This window comes from Salvelinus sp. IW2-2015, unplaced genomic scaffold (assembly GCF_002910315.2).
Source record: "Salvelinus sp. IW2-2015 unplaced genomic scaffold, ASM291031v2 Un_scaffold1170, whole genome shotgun sequence".
NCBI lineage: Eukaryota > Metazoa > Chordata > Actinopteri > Salmoniformes > Salmonidae > Salvelinus > Salvelinus sp. IW2-2015.
In genome coordinates, this window is record NW_019942763.1 from 3595 (window position 1) to 10353 (window position 6759).

A 6759-nucleotide genomic window follows, 5' to 3' on the forward strand; every position below is an offset into this window, starting at 1 on the left:
CTAGATTTATTTTCTGATCCTRTGATTGGGTGGACAGCATGTCAGTTCAGTGCTGCAAGAGCTCTGATAGGTTGGAGGACGTCCTTCAGAAGTCATAATCACTGTGTACATTTATAGAAGGGGGTGAGAATCATGAGCCTCCTAGGATTTGTATTGAAGTCAATGTAGCCAGAGGAGGATGGAAGCTAGCTGTACTCCGGCTACACCATGGTGCTACCCTAAAGAGTGCTGTTGAGGCTACTGTAGACCTTCATTGCAAAYAAWGTGTGTTTTAATCCATTATTTGGTGACATGTGAATACATGTACTATACAAGTCTCCACTGCCAGAGATAGAGACAAGGACAGACAGAGAGACAGAGACAGACAGGGAAACATTTACAGACAGAGAGACAGGAGATAGACAGAGAAAATAACAGAGACAGACAGAGAAAACAGAGAAAGGACAGAGACACAGAGACAAACAGAGAGACAGGGACATATAGACAGACAGAGACAGACAGAGTGACAGAGACAGACAGGACAGAGTGACAGAGCAGAGACAGACAGAGTGACAGAGACAGAGGACAGAGACAGTGAGCAGACAGACAGACAGACAGACAGACAGACAGACAGACAGGACAGACAGACAGACAGACAGACAGACAGACAGACAGCAGAGACGACAGACAGACAGACAGACAGACAGACAGACAGACAGACAGACAGACAGACAGACAGACAGACAGACAGACAGACAGACAGACAGACAGACAGACAGACAGACAGAGATATGCCCCCCTAGGCCACACTATGACAACATAACCAACAAAAACGGTCACACCTCCTGCAGCTCTGTTCCACGCTGGGTATGTACATAGTCAATGGTAGGCTCGAGGGGACTCCTATGGCAAGTACACCTATAGCTCATCTGTTGGCGGTAGTACTGTAGATTACTTTATCACTGACCTCAACCCAGAGTCTCTCAGAGCGTCACAGTCAGCCCACTGATACCCCTCTCAGACCACAGCAAAAATCACAGTCTATTTGAACAGAGCAATACTCAAGCATGAGGCATCAAAGCCAAAGGGAACTGAGTAACATTAAGAAATGCTATAGATGGAAGGAATGCAGTTTGGAAACCACCAAAAAACAATTAGGCAACAACAAATTCAATCCCTTTTAGATTACTTCCAGGGTAAAACGTTACACTGTAATAGTGAAGGTGTAAACTTGGCAGTAGAACATCTTAACAGTATATTTGACCTCTCAGCTTCCCTACAAATCTTTAAATCTCAAAAAAACAAAAGAAAAATGAACAACAATGACAAATGGTTTGATGAAGAATGCAAAAATCTAAGAAAGAAATTGAGAAACCTGTCCAACCAAAACCATAGAGACCTGGAAAACCTGAGTCTACGCCTTCACTATGGTAATCACTAAAACAATACAGAAATACACTAAGGAAAAAGAAGGAACAGCACGTCAGAAATCAGCTCAATGTAATTGATGAATCCATAGACTCTAACCACTTCTGGAACAGCAAACAGCTGGAGGCAGGGCTTTTCCTATAGAGCTCCATTTTTATGGAATGGTCTGCCTACCCATGTGAGAGAGGCAGACTTGGTCTCAACCTTTAAGCTTTAATGAAGAATCATCTCTTCAGTAGGTCCTATGATGAGTGTAGTCTGGCCCAGGAGTGTGAAGGTGAACGGAAAGGCACTGGAGCAACGAACGCCCTTGCTGTCTCTGCCTGGCCGGTTCCCCTCTCTCCACAGGGATTCTCTGCCTCATACCCTATTACAGGGGCGGAGTCACTGGCTTCTGGTTGCTTACCACTTCCCTAGGAAGGGTGCGTCACTTGAGTGGGTTGAGTCACCGAGTGATCTTCCTGGCTGGTTAGCGCCCCCCCCCCCCCCCCCCCCTTGGGTTGTGCCGTGGCGGAGATCTTTGTGGGCTATACTCGGCCTTGTCTCAGGATGGTAAGGTGGTGTTGAAGGTATCCCTGTAGTGGTGGGGGCTGTGCTTGGCAAAGTGGGTGGGGTTATATCCTGCCTGTTTGGCCCTGTCCGGGGATATTCGTCGGATGGGGCCACAGTGTCTCCCGACCCCTCCTGTCTCAGCCGCCAGTATTTATGCTGCAGTAGTTTATGTGTCAGGGGGCTAGGGTCAGTCTGTTATATCTGGAGTATTTCTCCTGCCTTATCGGTGTCCTGTGTGAATCGGAGGACCTGAACCCTAGGACCATGCCTCAGGACCTCTGGCCTAATGACTCCTTGCTGTCCCCAGTCCACCTGGCAGTGCCGCTGCTCCAGTTTCGACTGTTCTGCCTGCGCTATGGAACCCTGACCTGTTCACCGGACGTGCTACCTGTCCCAGACCTGCTGTTTTCAACTCTAGAGACAGCAGGAGAGGTAGAAATACTCTTAATGATCGGCTATGAAAAGCCAACTGACAATACTCCTGAGGTGCTGACCTGTTGCACCCTCGACAACCACTGTGATAATATTATTATTTGACCCTGCTGTCATCTATGAACATTTGAACATCTTGGCCATGTTCTGTTATAATCTCCACCCGGGCACAGCCAGAAGAGGACTGGCCACCCCTCATAGCCTGGTTCCTCTCTGGGTTTCTTCCTAGGTTCTGGGCTTTCGAGAGAGTTTTTCCTAGCCACCGTGCGTCTACACCTGCATTGCTTGCTGTTTGGGGTTTTAGGCTGGGTTTCTGTACAGCACTTTGAGATATCAGCTGGTGTAAGAAGGGCTTTATTAAATAATTTGATATGATTTGATTTGATTCTGGAAAAATTGGAAAAACTAAACAAACAACACAAAGAATTATCTATCCAAATGGAGATGTATTGGTAAATCACTTCTCCAATCTTTTTGGCTCCAAAACAAAGAACAAACAGCATAAACATATACGTGATCAAATACAAATCTAGAATCAACTATTTAAAACTACCAGAACACAGTGGATTCGCCAATTACCTTGAATGAACTACAGGACAAATACAAACCCTCCAACCCAAAAGACCTGTGGTGTTGATGGTATCCTCAATGGAATTGTAATGCCGTGCGTGCTGGTGGCAGGGAAGTCAGGCGCAGGAGAATGAACTTGGTAAAAACGGAGCTGTTTATAAACATTCAAAAAAGCAAAAATAACATAATAGGGTGCAAAACTCGCCGAACACCACCCGAACAAGGAGGGACCGACTTCGGCGGAAGTCGTGACAGTACAGCTCTACCTCGGGGATGACCCGGAGGGCGAGGCTCAGGGTGATCCGGGTGGAGARGGTGGYAATCTCYRAGCATAGAAGGATCCAACACGTGTTCCACCAGAACCCAGCATCTCTCCTCCGGACCATACCCCTCCCAGTCCACGAGGTACTGAAGGCCCCTCCTCGCCCGACGTCTCGAATRSAGTATGGAYCGAACGGAGTACGCCGGGGCCCCCTCGATGTCCAGAGGGGGCGGAGGAACCTCCCGCACCTCAAACTCCTGGAGTGGGCCAGCCACCACCGGCCTGTGGAGAGACACATGGAACGAGGAGTTGTTGCGGTAATCTGGGGGAAGCTGTAACATACCTCATTCACTCTCCTCAGGACTTTAAATGGCCCCACAAACCGCGGACCGGAGGGAGTTCTGGGCCATCTCTGCCCAGGGCACGAACGCTGCCCACTCCCTCGGCCAGTCCTGGCAATAGGACCCCCGAAACCTACCCACATCCTGGTTTACTCTCTCCACCTACACGTTACGCTCGGGGTGAACACCTGAGGTAAGGCTAACCGAGACCCCCAGACGTTCCATGAACGCCTTCTAGACCCTTGAAGTGAACTGGGTACCTCGATCAGACACTATATCCTCAGGCACCCCGTAGTGCCGGAAGACGTGTGTAAACAAGGCCTCCGCAGTCGGTAGGGCCGTAGGGAGACCGGGCGTTCCACAACGACCAGGATCATGGTGTTTCCCTGTGAAGGAGGAAGATCAGTCAGGAAATCCACTTACAGGTGCGACCATGGCCGTTGTGGAACGGGTAAGGGTTTTAACTTTTTAGGGCTGCAATCCCGTTAACGGGATCGATATGATATGAACAGCCAGTGAAAGTGCAGGGCACCAAATTCAAACAACAGAAATCTCATAATTAAAATTCCTCAAATATACAACTATCMTATACAATTTTAAAGTTAATCTTGTTGTTTATTCCACCACAGTGTCCGATTTCAAAAGACTTTACAGCGAAAGCACCACAAACGATTATGTTAGGTCACCGCAAAATCACAGAAAAACACAGCCATTTTTCCAGCCAAAGACAGGAGTCACAAAAGCAGAAATAGAGATAAAATTAATAACTAACATCTGATGATCTTCATCAGATGACACTCATAGGACTTCATGTTACACTATACATGTATGTTTTGTTCGGTAAAGCATATTTATATAAAACAAATCTCAGTATACATTGGCGTGTTATGTTCAGTAGTTCCAAAAACATCCGGTGATTTTGCAGAGAGCCATAAATTTACAGAAATACTAGTAAACGTTGATCAAAGATAGAGTGTTATACATGGAATTTTAGATCCACTTCTCCTTAATCTCTGATGTCCCACTTGGCCAGTAAAAATGCAGAGCGCCAAATTCAAAATAAATTACTATAAAAATCAAACTTTCATGAAATCACACATGCAATACACCAAATTAAAGCCACACTTGTTGTGAATCCAGCCAACATGTCAGATTCAAATAGGCTTTTCGGCGAAAGCAAACAATGCTATTATCTGAGGATAGCACCATAGAAACAAAGAGAGAGAACATATTTCAACCCTGCAGGTGCGACACAAAACGCAGAAATAAAAATATAATTCATGCCTTACCTTTGACGAGCTTCTGTTGTTGGCACTCCAATATGTCCCATAAACATCACAAATGGTCCTTTTGTTCGATTAATTCCGTCCATATATGTCCAAATTGTCCATTTATTTGCGCGTTTGATCCAGAAAAAAACAGCTTCCAATTTGCGCAATGTCACTACAAAAAATCTCAAAAATACCTCTAAACTTTGCCAAAACATTTCAAACTACTTTTGTAATACAACTTAAGGTATTTGTAAACGTTAATAATCGATCAAATTGAAGACAGGTCTATCTGTTTTCAATACAGGAGGAACAACAAACTAACGATACTTTTCTAGTCTTGCGCAACTCTTAAACAGTACACATAATGTTACATGTTCCAGATGGCCGTTCTTCTTCATTGCAACAAGGAATAACCTCAACCTCACCAAAGACTGGTGACATCCAGTGGAAGCGGTAGGAACTGGAAACAGGTTGATTAGAAATGTAGTATCCCAATGAAATCTCATTGAACAGACGTGACCTCTCAAAAAAAAAATCTGAATGGTTAGTCCTCGGGTTTTTGCCTGCTACATAAGTTTTGTTATACTCACAGACATGATTCAAACAGCTTTAGAAACTTCAGAGTGTTTTCTATCAAATCTACTAATATATGCATATCTTATATTCTGGGGATGAGTAGAAGGAAGTTGAAATTGGCATGCTATTTATCCAAAAGTGAAAATGCTGACCCCTATCCTAGAGAAGTTAACAGCAGACTGTACATTTCCTCCAGTGAAAACAATGTACTGAGCAAAAGTCAAATTGGCTTTTTACCAAATTACCGTACCATAGACCACGTACTCACTCAGCACACCCTAATTGACCCTAAACAAACAAACCAAAACAAAGGCAAAGTCTTCTCATGCTTTGTTGATTTCAAAAAAGCCTTAGACTCTATTTGGCATGAGGGTCTGCTATACAAATTGACGGAAAGTGGTGTTGGGGGAAAACATACGACATTATAAAATCCATGTACACAAACAACAAAGTGTGCGGTTAAAATAGGCAAACACACACAATTTCTTCCCACAGGGTCGTGGGGTGAGACAGGGTTGCAGCTTAAGCCTCACCCTCTTCAACATATATATCAATGAATTGGCGCGGGCACTAGAGAATCTGCAGCACCTGGCCTCACCCTACTAGAATCTGAAGTCAAATGTCTATTGTTTGCTGATGATCTGGTGCTTCTGTCACCAACCAAGGAGGGCCTACAGCAGCAACTAGATATTCTGCACAGATTCTGCCAGACCCTGGGTACTGACAGTAAATCTCAGAAAGACCAAAATAATTGTGTTCCAAAAAAGGTCCAGTCGCCAGGACCACAAATACAAATTCCATCTAGACACCGTTGCCCTAGAGCACACAAAAAACGATACATACCTTGGCCTAAACATCAGCGCCACAGGTAACTTCCACAAAGCTGTGAACGATCTGAGAGAGAAGGCAAGAAGGGCATTCTATGCCATTAAAACGAACAGTAAATTCAACATAGGATCTGGCTAAAAATACTTGAATCAGTCATAGAACCCATTCCCTTTATGGCTGTGAGGCTAGTGTCCGCTCACCAACCAAGAATTCACAAAATGGGACAAACACCAAATTGAGACTCTGCATGCAGAATTCTGCAAAAATATCCATGTGTCCAATTTTGATAAACTCCCATATCTACTGGGTGAAATACCACAGTGTGCCATCACAGCAGCAAGATTTGTGACCTGTTGTCACAAAGAAAAGGGCACCAGTGAAGAACAAACACCATTGTAAATACAACCCATATTTATGCTTATTTATTTTCCCTTTTGTACTTTAACCATTTGTACATCGTTACAACACTGTATATGACATAATATGACATTTGAAATGTCTTTATTCTTTTGGAACTTCT